Genomic DNA, 14381 nt, shown 5'->3' on the forward strand with positions numbered 1-14381 from the left:
CTTATGGAGATACTTTCAAATAGCAAAGTTTCCAAAAGCTTATGATTTTTGAGAACTACATTTCTCAGTGAATAAAATAGTCCTTTGTTGTTGCTGTTGTTTGAGTTGCTCTGCTGCTGTTGCTGCTAAGTTGCTTCAGTCGTGTCCAACTCTGTGCGACCCCAGAGACGGCAGCCCACCAGGCTCCCCCGTCCCTGGGATTCTCCAGGGAAGAGCACTGGAGTGGGTTGCCATTTCCTTCTCCAATGCATGAAAGTGAAAAGTGAAAGTGAAGTCGCCCAGTCGTGTCCGTCTCCTAGTGACCCCATGGACTTTGCTCAGTCGTGTCCAACTCTTCCCAACCCCATGGACTGTAGCCCGCCAGTCTCCTCTGTTCATGGGATTCTCCAGGCAAGAATACTGGAGTGGGTTGCCATTTCCTCCTCCAGGGGATCGTCCCCAACCAGGGATCGAACTCACATCTCCTGCTTGGCAGGTAGATTCTTTACCACTGAGCCACCAGGGAAGCCCTAGTAACCCACAAAGGGAGTTGTTACAACACTACAGCTACGTGGTGGGAGAGATCTCTGGGAGAGATGTTACCTATTAGCTTTGCAGCTGGCTTTATCTGTGTCCACAGATGGCAGAGTTTTAGACCCAGCCGGTTTCATTTCCCAAAATACGTGTTTTCTGAAGCACGTAAGGGTTAGTTACACACTTTGCGGCCTTTATCCTTAAATACCTCCCTGTGTATTTCTTCAGAATTAGAGATATTGCCTTGCCCGACCCAGCCGTAATCAACCTCAGTAAATGTAACATTTACATAATACTTGTATAATCTACTGGTGGTTTTCCGGTTTAGTCAGTTGGCCCAGATGCTGTCCTTCATAGCATTTTCCCCATGCAGTTCAGGATCCGGCCTGGCATTACCTGTATTGCCTTTAGTTGTTGTGTCTCCTTGAGTCTGGGATATTTCCATATTTATGATATTGACAATTTGGAAGAACAACTCTCCCCCTTTTTAAAAAAAAATAGGAGTTCTTCACTTGAATATGCCTGATGTTTCCTTATGATGATTACATTCAGGTTATATGTTCTCCAGCAGACTGTGTGAGGTCAGGTGTATCCTTCCTTTTAAGGGTCAGTTGAGAGAAGTGTGTGAAGCATGGGATGGCGTCTTTTAAGTTACTTTTCTGTTGTCAGTGGTTCTCCGTGAACATGACTCCTTTCTGGCTTCCTTGGGTTTTTCCTGGGCTAGCCCCCTGTTCATCATTTGAACAACCTCTCTCCTGCCCCAGCCCCCAGCCCCCATCTCCTAAAGTGCCAGCCTCATCATTTCTAGGAGCAAAGTGCTTCTTTTCAAAGTATGGGTGGTTTGTGTGAGCTGGGCCAGGCGGCAGTGTGAGTGTGGGTTTTGGAAATCTCCTTGGGAAGGCAAGTCAACCTTCCCCTCTGGATCTCTCCACGGATTCCAAGTACAACCAGGCTTTGGTTTCTGATCTTGAGCAGTGACAACTCCTGGCTGCCTTGTGGGCAGGAAGCCACAGCTGGGGTGAAGTCGGGGGATGGAGATGACAGGAAATGGAACACCAGCTCTGCCTTAAAAATAATCTCTTTGGCTATTTTGTAATATCTGATACATGTAAAACAACAGATATGTAAATATGAGGCATAAAAAGATCACCTATTAACCCATCACTCTATTCAAGAGTGGAGCTTTCCTGGTGGCTCAGTGGTAAAGAATCTGCCTGCCAATTTAGGAGATGCAGGTTTGATTCCTGGGTCTGAAAGATCCCTGGGAGAAGGAAATCGTGGCAACAAGCTCCAATATTCTTGTTTGGGAAATCCCACGGACAGAGGAGCTTGGCAGGCTATAGTCCATGTGGTCACAAGAGAATTGGACCTGACTTAATTACTAAACAACAACTGTTTAAGACTACAACATGATAAATATAATTAACACAGCTGTGTATTTTATATGAAAGTTGTTAAAAGAGTAAATTCTCAGAGTTCTCATCACAAGGGAATTTTTTTCTGTTTCTTTAATTTTCTATCTATACAAGATGATGGGTGTTCACTACACTTATCGTAGTGGTCATTTCATGATGTATATAACTCAAATCATTACTCTGTACACCTTAAACTTATGCAGTACTGTATGTCAATTATATCTCAGTAAAACCTGAAGACAAAAATTTAAGTACACTTGGAAAATTTTTTATGGTGGTATTTTCTTCTTACTAATTAGTAGTCTTTATATATTCTGCATACTAATCCTTTGCCAGTTTTGCATTGCAGGACCTCCCTAGTGGCTCAGATGGTGAAGAATCTGCCTACAATGCAGGAGGTCCCTGTTTGATATCTGGATTGGGAAGATCCCCTGGAGAAGGGAACGACTACCCACTCCAGAATTCTGTGGACAGAGGAGCCTGGCGGGCTATATAGTCCATGGGGTTGCAAAGAGTGGGACACGATGGAACAACAGTTTCATTTTCCCATGGATGCATATATTTAGAAAAAAAATGAATGGGAAATTTTATTATATGTAAATTAGGCCTCAATGGAATTGATTTTTTTTGACAGACCAACAAAGTTTCATGTGTTTTGTTGGCTGGGCTTATCCCCATTCAACATTTCTCTTTGCTGAAAGGCAATTGCTTTTTTAAACTATTGGATCTTCCCAAGGCTAATGTCTTGACAGAGCAACTTTCACATTGCAGATCTGTGACTTGTACTTTTTATTTCTTGATGGTGTTGTCTGTTGATTAGAAGTTCTTAAACTTAGTGCAGTCAAATTTCCAAGTGCTTTTGCTTGGTACTTTTGGGGGTTCATTTAAAAAATCCTTCTCTGTCCCCAGGTGACAGAGTGTTAACACAAAAATGTCAAAAACAGCATGAATAAGGAAAACATATTTCTACAGGTGGATAAAAAGCATTTGATAAAAACTTTATTCAAGAAAAAAAAGAAAAAAACTTTATTCAATAGATATATTTTTCTGCAATGGGTTAAACATCTAATTCAAATAGTGGGAAAATAAATAAGCCATGAATCAAAACCATAGAAACAAGCAAAAAAGAAATGATTTTTAAAATATGGGCAAAAATTAGCCTATTATACAGAGTGAAGTAAGTCATGAAGAAAAACACCAATACAGTATATTAATGCATATATATGGAATTTAGAAAGATGGTAACAATGACCCTATATGTGAGACAGCAAAAGAGACACAGATATAAAGAACAGACTTTTGGACTCTGTGGGAGAACGCGAAGGTGGGATGATTTGAGAGAATAGCATTGAAACATGTATATCACCATATGTGAAATAGATCGCCAGTCCAGGCTCGATGCATGAGACAGGGCACTCAGGGCTGGTGCACTGGGACGACCCTGAGGGATGGGATGGGGGGGGACGTGGGAGGGAGGGTCAGGATGGGGAACACATGTACACCTATGGCTGATTCATGTCAATGTATGGCAAAAACCACTACAATATTGTAAAGTAATTAGCCTCCAATTAAAATGAATTAATTAATTTTTAAAAAACCATTTGAAAATGCAACAAAAAAATATGGGCAAATATCAATGAAATGAATGGGGGAAGAAAATAAGCTGAACAAAACCAAAAACTAGTTTAATTTTTGAAAAAGGTACTAAGATAAATCGACTTTTGGTGAAGCCAAATAGGAATAAAAAAATAGGCTAAGACTTCCCTGGCAGTCCAGCGGTTAAGAATCCACCTGCAGATGCAGGGGGCACAGGTTCGATCCTGGTGCAGGGAGCCCAGGTCCTGCAACTAGTGAAACCTACGCCCCCAGAGCCTGCACTCCACACAAGGAGAAGCCTCTGCAACGAGGAGCCTGCAGACCGCAGCAGGAGCAGCCACCATGCACCACAGCCAGGCGCAGCCCGCAGCAGCAACAAAGACCCGGCTCAGCCGAAAATAAAGTCATAAACAGACTTAAAAATAGGAGGCAGGCTGCAGATAGAACACAGACTGTCAGAGTGAATAGTCTGTGAATAGTGAATAGTCCACGGGCCAGGGCCGAGATACAAAAAGGTGCGAAATAGTGATTATGACTAACTGTCAGTAAAGGAAAAATATAACATGCTAAAAATTACACAAAATAAAGAACTTGAATAAACCAATAAGTAATGAATATATGAATTTATAATCAAATGGAAAAAAAGAAAGTAGAGGTGTAAAGACTAAAAGGGAATAGAGAAAGCTGTCATTATTTGAACATGATATAATTATATACCCAATAAGACCAATGGAATGAACAAACTGTGAGAACAAATAATAAGAGATATCGCAAAATCTCCAGTTACAAGGTTAACCTACAAAAACCAATTCCTTTGCTTTACACCAACAATAAACAAACATACAGTGTAAAGATACCATTCACTGTCTAAATGAAATCTAGAAGCCACATAGGAACTAATAAATAAGAAGACGTAAGATTCTCTGGAGACTACTTAAACTCCAATAAAGGGCCCCAACATGAATTGAATAAAAGCAAAGACATGCTATGCTCTTGGTTGAGGTGATTAAATATTATCCTGATGTCAATACCTCACAAATAATTTATAGGTTCAATACAATTGCAAGCAAATTTCTACTCGGATTATTTTAACAGCTAAAGATCCTGATGCTGGGAAAGATTGAAAGCAAAAGGAGAAGGGGGCGGTAGAGGATGAGATGGTTAAGTAGCATCATTGGCTCAGTGGACATGAATCTGAGCAAGCTGCAGGAGGTAGTGAAGCACAGGGAAGCCTGGGGTGCCATAGTCCATGGGGTGGCAAAGAGTGGGACATGACTTAGCGACTGAACAGCAAAACTGAGATTCACATATCATACAATTCACACAATTAAAGTGTACAATTCGATGGTTCTTAGTATACTGAGATATGTACAACCATCACCACAGTGACCCAAAAGATTTTTCACCGTCCCGAAAAGAAGCCCTATACCATTCAGCAGTCACCTGCCTATCTCCCTGTCTTCTCCCAGCCACTAACCTATTTTCTATCTCTGTAGATTTGCATTTGGGGATATTTCCATATATATGAGTGGAATCATATAAATATGTGGTCGTTTGTGACTGGCTTCTTTTACTTAGTGTAATGTTTTGAAGATTCATCTAGGTAGAGGTGTGTATCGGTACCTCATTCCTTTTTATGCTGAGTGACATTTGATTGTGTGGACATATCACATTTTGTTAATTCATTTGATGGACCGTTAGATTGCTTCCCTTTCTTGGGCTGTTATGAATAACACTGCTATAACAAGTCTCTAAGATCTGTGAACATTTGTGTTCATGTCTCTTGGATCTATGCCTGTTGTTCTGAGTTGTGAAGTCGTGTTCAACTGTTGTGGGACCCCCCTGGACCATAGCCCACCAGGCTCCTCTGTCTATGGGTTTTCCTAGGCAAGAATACTGGAGTGGGTTGCCATTCCCTTCTCCAGGGGATCTTCCCAACCCAGGGATGGAAACTCTCTCTCCTGTATTGGCAGGCGGATTCTTCACCACCGGGGCCACTCAGGTTCTCAGGATCTGTACCTAGGAGGGGAATTTCTGGATCATGTGGTCCCTGTATATTTAACTGTCTGAGGAACTGCCAAACTGCTTTCTACAGTGGCTACACCACTTTACAGTTTCATTCCAACCATCAGTGTATGAGTGTTTCAGTTTTTCCATAACTTTGCTGACACTTATGACTAACTGACCTTTTCTTCTAGCCATCCTAATGGTATGAAGTGGTTTCCCCATCGTGGTTTTGATTTGCATTTATCTAATGACTAGTGATGTAACCTGATGGCTCAGTGGTAAAGAATCCCCCTGCAACGCACGAGACACGGGTTCAATCCCTGGAGAAGATCCCCTGGGGGAGAAATTGGCAACCCACTCCAGTATTCTTGCCTGGGAAATCCCATGGGCAGAGGAAACTGGCGGGCTACAATCCATGGAGTCACAAAAGAGTGGGACACGACTTAGTGACTAAACACCAACACCAATGATGTTAATATTTTCATGTACTTTTGGACCTAAGTGTATCTACTTTTGGAGATGTCTTTCAGGTCCTTTTCCCATTAAAAAAAAGTGGGCTGTTACGGATAAACAATGAACTCCTACTGTATAGCATAGGGAACTACATTCAATCTTTTGGGATAAATCATAATGGAAAAGAATATGTTAAAAAGGAATGCATATATGTGTATAACTGAGTCACTTTGCTGTACGGCAGAAATTAGCACAACATCATAAATCAGCTATACTAGAGTAAAAAAAAATTTTTTTTAATTAGGCCATTTGTCTTTTTGTTATTGAATTGTAAGAATTTTTTATGTATTCTTATTCTTCTTTTTTACTTGTCGCCTTGGGGCTTACCATATACATTTAAATTGATCAGCGGCAGGTTCAGATTTACACTAGGTTAATTTCAGTGAGATATAGAATTGTCACTCCTATATAGCTCTATTTCCTCGTTTTCTCTTTCTGTGAAATTACTCTTCTACATATTAATGCTACAAACCCAACAGTGCATTGTTATTAATATTTTACAGTCTGTGATCATTTCCTCAGTCCAATATCGTTTTTTCCCTACTTGCCTCCTTTGGTTTTTATAGGCAGATAGAGTCGGACACGACTGAGCGACTTCACTTTCACTTTTCACATTTATGCACTGAAGAAGGAAATGGCAACTCACTCCAGCGTTCTTGCCTGGAGAATCCCAGGGACGGCAGAGCCTGGTGGGCTGCCGTCTATGGGGTCGCACAGAGTCAGACACGACTGAAGCGACTTAGCAGCAGCAGCATGGGTTTCCCATGTGGCTCCGCTAGTAAAGAATTCGCCTGCAATGCAGGAGACCTGGGTTTGATCCCTGGATTGGGAAGATCCCCTGGAAAAGGGAAAGGCTACCCACTCCAGTATTCTGTTCTGGAGAATTCCATGGATTAGTCCATGGGTCGCAAAGAGTCAGACACGACAGAGCAACTTTCACTTCATTTTACTTCATACTACATTTCTATATGTGATAAGCCAACAATACATTAGATATGTATCACTTTATATAGTTGTTTTTAAGTGAGTTGAGAGAATACAGGAGAAAAACTATGCATTTGTACTATCTTCTATAATTACATAATTGGTGGTGATGGTGGTTGAATCGCTGAGTCGTGTCCAACTCTTTTCCATTCTCTTCTCCTCCTGGCCTGTGTAATGGTGTCTATAACAGCAATGACTGTTACGACATCTACTAAAGATCTTCTATATTTGGGTTCAGTATTTTAAACTTCTACTCGTTTATCTTTGGCTGTGCTGGGCCTTCGTTGCTGCTTGAGCTTTCTCCAGTTGGAGCAAGCAGGGGCTGCTTCCACTGCACAGGCACCGGCCCTAGGGCGCACGGGTTTAGTTGTCCCGTGCTATGTGGAATCTTCCCAGACCAGGGATCGAACCTGTGTCCCCCTGCATTGGCAGGCAGATTCTTAACCACTGGCCACCAAGGGAGTCCTTGGTTCAATATCTAAAAACATAATGTGTTTAGAAGATAAGACTTGCCTATTCATCGGGTCAATTCATTTCGCTTTCTTGGATTTTAAAATACTTAGAGTATAAAAAGGGTGCAAGGGGTTTCGGGGGTGATGGAACCATTCTGCGTCTTGGCTGGGCTGGTGGTTACACAGCGTATGCATTTGTCAAAACCCTAGAACTGAATTTCAAAGCGTGGATTGTGCTGTATGCAAATAATGCTTTTGTGATAAAAATACTTACAGTAGATTTTTTTCCTTTCCCCCCCCTCGTATTAGGGATACAGATTTGACAACCTTAAATTTAAAAGCTCTGTGTATAAAAAACAGCTCACGTTAAAATTCAAAGAGAAGAAACAGACTTGAAAAAAAAAATTGTACAGAAATAACATGTGACAGAAATAACGTTAATAATCTTATAAAGTGACAGAAAAAGGGAACACAACAGTTAGATTCCAGGATGCAAGTGGGCAAAATACGTAAAGAGACAGTTCCCCAAAGAGAGAATATAGGGAGTAAACCAGCCTTACAGGAAGACAGTGTATCACACAAGAAATCAAAAAATTCCGGGGACTTCCCTGGTGGTCCAGTGGTTAAGAATCTACCTGTCAATGCAGGGGACACGGGTTCGATCCCTGGTCCAGGAGGATCCCACGTGCCATGAAGCAACTGATCACGTGTACCGCAACTGCTTAACCCTTAAGCCCTAGAGCCTGTGCTCCGCACCAAGAGAAGCCACTGCAAAGAGAAGCCCACTCACCGCAACTAGAGAAAGCCAGCTTGCCGAAACAAAGACCCAGCACAACCAAAAACAAACAAATAATTAATTTAAAGCAAATAAATAACTTAAAAAATTCCAATAAGTCAATACCCAGGGAAAAAGGGTTTTTTAAAAATAATTTTATTTACTTATTTTTTCCTGTGCTGGGTCTTAATTGCTGCGAGGGCTTCTCTCTAGTTGCAGGTAGAGGGATCCTCATTGACCAGGGATCAAGCCCACTTCTCCTACATTGGCAGGTGGATTCTTAACCACTGAGCCAACAGGGAAGCAAGCCCTCAGGGGAAATTTTTTAAACTAGAAGACCCAGAGCTGGTAGGAGAGGCCTGCTCTGTTGTACATCCATCCTTGTGGAAAACAAAAGTTAGGTCTTTTCATCTTTGCGCGCAATCTGGCTTCCCTAATAGCTCAGTTGTTAAAGAATCTGCCTGCAAGGCAGGAGACCCTGGTTCAATTCCTGGGTCGGGAAGATACCCTGGAGAAGGGATAGGCTACCCACTCCAGTATTGTTGGTCTTCCGTTGTGGCTCAGCTGGTAAAGAATCCGCCTGCAATGTGGGAGACCTGGATTCTATCCCTGGGTTGGGAAGATCCCCTGGAGAAGGGAAAGGCCACCCACTAAAGAGTCGGACACGAATGAGTCTCTTTCACTTTCTGGGAAACCAAAGAAATAACCCTAAATAGGGAGAAAAAGCTTTATCCCCAAAGAGATTGTTTGCAGCACTATCTGTAAGAGCAAAACACGTGGTGAGGAAAAAAAATGTTTGTTCGGGTGTTCCCTGGGGTGTTCCCTGGCAGCCCGTGGTTAGGACTGCTGAGGGCTCGATCCCTGGCTGAGGAACTAAGATCCCATGAGCCGGCCAAGAAAAACAAACCACGGTGTGGCTGTGATGGTGGTGTAGGGGCGGGGACAGGGAGAAAAACCTGAATTTGTGCTGGATGGAACTGCGTGAGAATGTCACCATCACTGCATGGGACACTCTGATTTTTTTTTTTTTTTAAAGGTTGAAGCATCTATAGCAGTGGGGGAAATACTTCTGGAAATCAATTATGTAGAACAAAGCTACCCACTTGAATATATTATACAGGATTTCACCACTGCAGGAAGTAGTCCCTGAATCCAGGCAGAGAGCAACCTGGTGAGAACAATTAGCATCTTACCAGCTGCCCGCAGTGCTCCCCTTTGGGAAAAGGAACTGGCTTTGATAAAGCAGAACATCAGAAAGGTATCGTATTTGATCTATTCTAAGAATTACACTGCCTCACATCTTGACCCGTCTGAAACCGGGAGGCATCTTCCAACGACCGGCACCGCAGGATCGCTCCTGGCAAGGCACGAACTCCTGCAGAAGGGCTGTCTGAAGCCTGGAAGAAAGTCCTGCAGGGCAACTCTGAGCCCCCGGGACCCAGCTGGGTGTGCGTGGGGGGATCAGTCATGAACAAGTCGTGTTTGGAAGTGCCCTGGAAATAGAAATCAGTAATGGGCCAGCGTCCGTAATTGCAAAGCTGCCTCAAGAGGCCGGTGGCAACGGGTTTTTTTAGTTTTCCCAGGTCATCTTTAAAGAAACACTGCCTCACCAAATCTAGACAGAGGATGGTGTTGTTTATAATATATGGACATTACTGACTCTGGTGATCCGTAAGAGTTGTTGTTCAGCCGCTCAGTTGTGTCCAACTCTTTATGACCCCATGGACTGCAGCACACCAGGCTTCCCTGTCCTTCACTATCTCCCGGAGTTTACTCAAACTCATGTCCATTAAGTCGATGATGCCATCCAACCATCTCATCCTCTGTCATTCCCTTCTCCTCTTGCCCTCAATCCTTTTCAGCATCAGGGTCTTTTTCAATGAGTCAGCTCTTTGCATCGGAAGAATTGAGTCCCCTCAAAAAAATGTTATAATATTTAGGAGACAGTTGGAAATGTGAACACTGACAGAACTTATTTTGTATATTGAGGAAGTTTTTCGTTACTTTTTAAGTGTGATGGTGCTATTACATATTTTTAAAGGTGCTCTTCCTTTGAGAGACGTAAGTTGGAATTTTTGTAATAAAATGGTATATCTGGAGTTTGCTTCCAAATAATCCGGTTGGAGAAGAATCGCTGAGGCTGAGTGATCAGCACATGCGAGGGTCATTACACTATTTTGACTACTTTTAATGTGTCTGAAAATTTTCAAACCACAAAAGAAGCACTCAATCGGGAAGAAATTCTACAAACACTTAATTTCTCTTATAGTTTCCTTTTTGTGCAAGCGTGAAATTCATCTAGAAGAGATCTTTCAATAAATATAAAGTAACATTCTGAGTTTGGGCTTCCCTGGTGGCGTAGGTGTAGGTGGAGTAGGAAATGGCAACCCACTCCAGTGTTCTTGCCTGGAGAATCCCAGGGACAGGGGAGCCTCATGGGCTGCCATCTCTGGGGTTGCACAGAGTCGGACACGACTGAAGCGACTTAGCAGCAGCAGCAGGTGGTGGTAAGAAGCATTGTGCTTGATATTTTACAGGCTATGTCTTTTCATTCTTCATGGAGCCCAGCTGACTGTAATTGTAACTGAAACATTTGCTCAGTCATGTCCAGTTCTTTGCAACCCCATGGACTGTGGCCCACAAGGCTCTTCTCTCCATAGGATTCTCCAGGCAAGAATACTGGAGTGGGTTGCCATTTCCTATTCCAGGGGGTCTTCCTGACCCAGGGATCGAACCCACATCTCTTACACCTCCTGCATTGGCAGGCAGGTTCTTTACGGCTAGCACCACCTGGACTGCTCAAAAAGGATCGAACCTGGATTTAGTACCTCGCTCTAACCAACTGAGCTAACTGGCCAGTTGGTAAAATGGTATAGCCTTAAAAAAATGGTATATATTATAACTGCTGAAATGCAGCTGATGAAATGCTCTGCAGAAGACACACTCATGTTTATCATGACAGCTGACAAGTTTTGAGCACTTTCTGTGTGCCAGACACTGTTCTAGCGCTCTGCAGGCAATAATTAATTTCACGGTCACGACAGCCCCTGGAAGCACAGAGAGAGGGGAAAGCAGATATAGGACTGAGGGAGGGCCCTGCCTGCCAGAGGGCGTGACGAGCTTGTTAGGAGCACAGTCACACATGTACTTTCTAGGCACTGTCTTTGCAATTACCCAGGTCCTCCACGACCTGTGTCTGTGGTCACCATAAGTTCAAGGGCGCCAGCATCGTCTGGAGGGCGGGGGGAAGATATTAAATATTGAGCTTGGATATTCAGAGCCGAATTCAGAGCTTAGTCTGCTTGGACTGCTGTACCACAATACCATAGTTGGGGGCTTATAAGCAATAGAAATTTATTTCTCACAATTTCAGAGTCTGGGGAGTCTAAGATCAAGGTGCCAGCAGATTCAGTGTCTGGTAAGCGCTTCCTCCTAGTTCACACTCTGCCATCTCCTTGCTGTGTCTTCCTTTGGTGAAGGGGACCGGGGGTGGGGCTGGGGGTTGCTCCCTGTGGCCTCTATTATAAGGGCACTGATCCCATTCATGAGCATGCTACCTTCATGACCTTATCATCTTCTAATATCATCACATTGGGGGTTAGGATTTCAAGATAAGAATATTGCATGCTAAGTCACTTGAGTTGTGTCTGACTCTGTGCGACACTACGGACCATAGCCCTCCATGCTCCTCTGTTCCTGGGATTCTCCAGGCAAGAATACTGAAGTGGGCTGCCATGCCCTCCTCCAGGGGATCTTCCCAACCCAGGGATCCAACCCACATCTCTTATCTCTCCTACATTGGCAGGCAGGTTCTTTACCACTAGCACCACTTGGGAAGCCCTTAAGGATATTGGGAGGACACAAATGTTCAGCCCACTGAAAGCCTCAAACTGAAAACAACTCAAACTTCCACTAACAAGAGAATGCCTAGACACACTGTGCTATGTCTATACAGTGGCATGCGGCTGTTGCTGCTAAGTCGCTTCAGTCGTGTCCCATTCTGTGCGACCCCATAGACGGCAGCCCACCAGGCTCCCCCGTCCCTGGGATTCTCCAGGCAAGAACGCTGGAGTGGGTTGCCATTTCCTTCTCCAATGCATGAAAGTGAAAAGTGAAAGTGAAGTCGTTCAGTCGTGTCTGACTCTTAGTGACCCCATGGACTGCAGCCTACCAGGCTCCCCTGTCCGTGGGATTTTCCAGGCGAGAGTACTGGAGTGGGGTGCCATCACCTTCTCCACATAGTGGCATACTACTCAGCAATGAAAAAGGAAGCATTTCCTGATACACAGCGTGGATAAATCTCAAAACATTGTACTGAGTGAAAGAAACCAGCCATAAATATAAAAGCATTGCCAGATAAAATACAAAATGTCCAGCTAAAGTTGAATTTCAGATAAACAACTTGTTAAAAAGCATGTCCCTGAAATCTTTAAATAAATTATTTTTACTTACCTGAAATTAAAATGTAACTAGGCATCCTGTATTTTCACCTGTTAAATCTGGAAACACTAAAAGGATTATATATTTATATGGAACTTAGAAAAAGTTTTCTGATATAATCTATAATATTAGAAAACAGATTAGTGGCCATCTGGAGCCTGGGGGAACTTTGGGGAACAAAAATGTTCTAGCTCTTAATTATAGTGCTGGTTACGTCTCTGGTGGCTCAGATGGTAAGAATCTGCCTGTTATGGGGGAAACATGGGTTCAATCCCTAGATCAGGAAGATTCCCTGGAGAAGGGCATGGCAACCCATACCAGTATCCTCGCCTGGAGAATCCCATGGACAGAGGAGCCTGGCGGGCTACAGTTCATCAGGTTGCAAAGAGTGGGACACAATGGAATGACTAACAGTTTCTCTTTCACATGGATGCATGTATTTAGGGGAAAAAATGGGGAGGAGCCAAGATGGCGGAGGAGTAGGACAGGGAGAACACTTTCTCCCCCACAAATTCATCAAAAGAGCATTTAAACGTCGAGTAAATTCCACAAAACAACTTCTGAATGCCGGCAGAGGACATCAGGCACCCAGAAAAGCAGCCCAACTCTTCGAAAGGAGGTAGGAAAAAATATAGGGGAAAAAATGAATGTATGCTAAGAATGGGAAATTTTATTATATGTAAATTAAACCTCAATGGAGTTTATTTTTTTGACAGACCGACAAGGTTTCGTGTGTTTTGTTGTTGGAGGGGCTTATCCCAGTTCAACATTTCTCTCTGCTGAAAGGCTATTGATTTTTTAAACTATTGGACCTTCCCAAGGCTGGCTTCTTGACTTTCTTGACTTTCTTCTGGGTGGATGAAAACATTTCACGCTTCGTATTCTATTTGCTGGGAATCCCTTTTGTATGTTTCTTTCCCATATTTGTGTTTTCAGCTTTATAGGTCTGCTATTTTCTCTCACTTTCAACTAAAGCAATTTTGGTGCTTGGTTTTGGAAATTCCAGCTGTCCCAAACTGCTGATAAAAGAAACCTCAGCAAGATACAAAAGAGAAAAGGGTCTGCTGTCCCCAGGGCCTTTGCATGTGCCGTTTCCACTCTCTGGGACACTGCTCCCTCCCTCTATGGCTGTTGAAAACTTATCAGCCTTCAGATCTCACCCTGAGTGTCACTTCCTCATCAAACCTCCAGCCCTGATACCATCTCCTTTGTTGCAACCCTCAACGAGTGTTTCTTCAGAACTCTTAACCCCATCTGTAAATAAGTACATTTGTTGTCAGTGTATTATTTCATGTCTCTCTCTCAGTACTCAGAATTTCCTGGAGGCAGAATTTGTGTGTCTACCCTGTTCTCCCTAACATCCAGCCCAGTGCCTGGCGCATGGCAGGTGCCTAACACATAATCAATGAAGTTTGAATGAAAGTGGCTGTTTCCCACGTGTATCAGTTAGTTTTGCCGCCAAACGAACCACCCCAAAACTTAGAGGCTTAAAACAACAACCATGTCTCCTGCTCATGATTCTGTGGGAAGTTCTGATGTGTTGGGCTTTGCTAAAAATCCCTACTGACCCTAGGAATCTGGGGGAACTCCTCTTAGAGCTTTGGATTCTATGGACCGCCAACCCCATGCATCAGAAAAATTAGTAGGGAGGACATGTATTTTTTATGTTGGCTTATACAAAGCCAA

This window comes from Bubalus bubalis, chromosome 18 (assembly GCF_019923935.1).
Source record: "Bubalus bubalis isolate 160015118507 breed Murrah chromosome 18, NDDB_SH_1, whole genome shotgun sequence".
Lineage (NCBI taxonomy): Eukaryota > Metazoa > Chordata > Mammalia > Artiodactyla > Bovidae > Bubalus > Bubalus bubalis.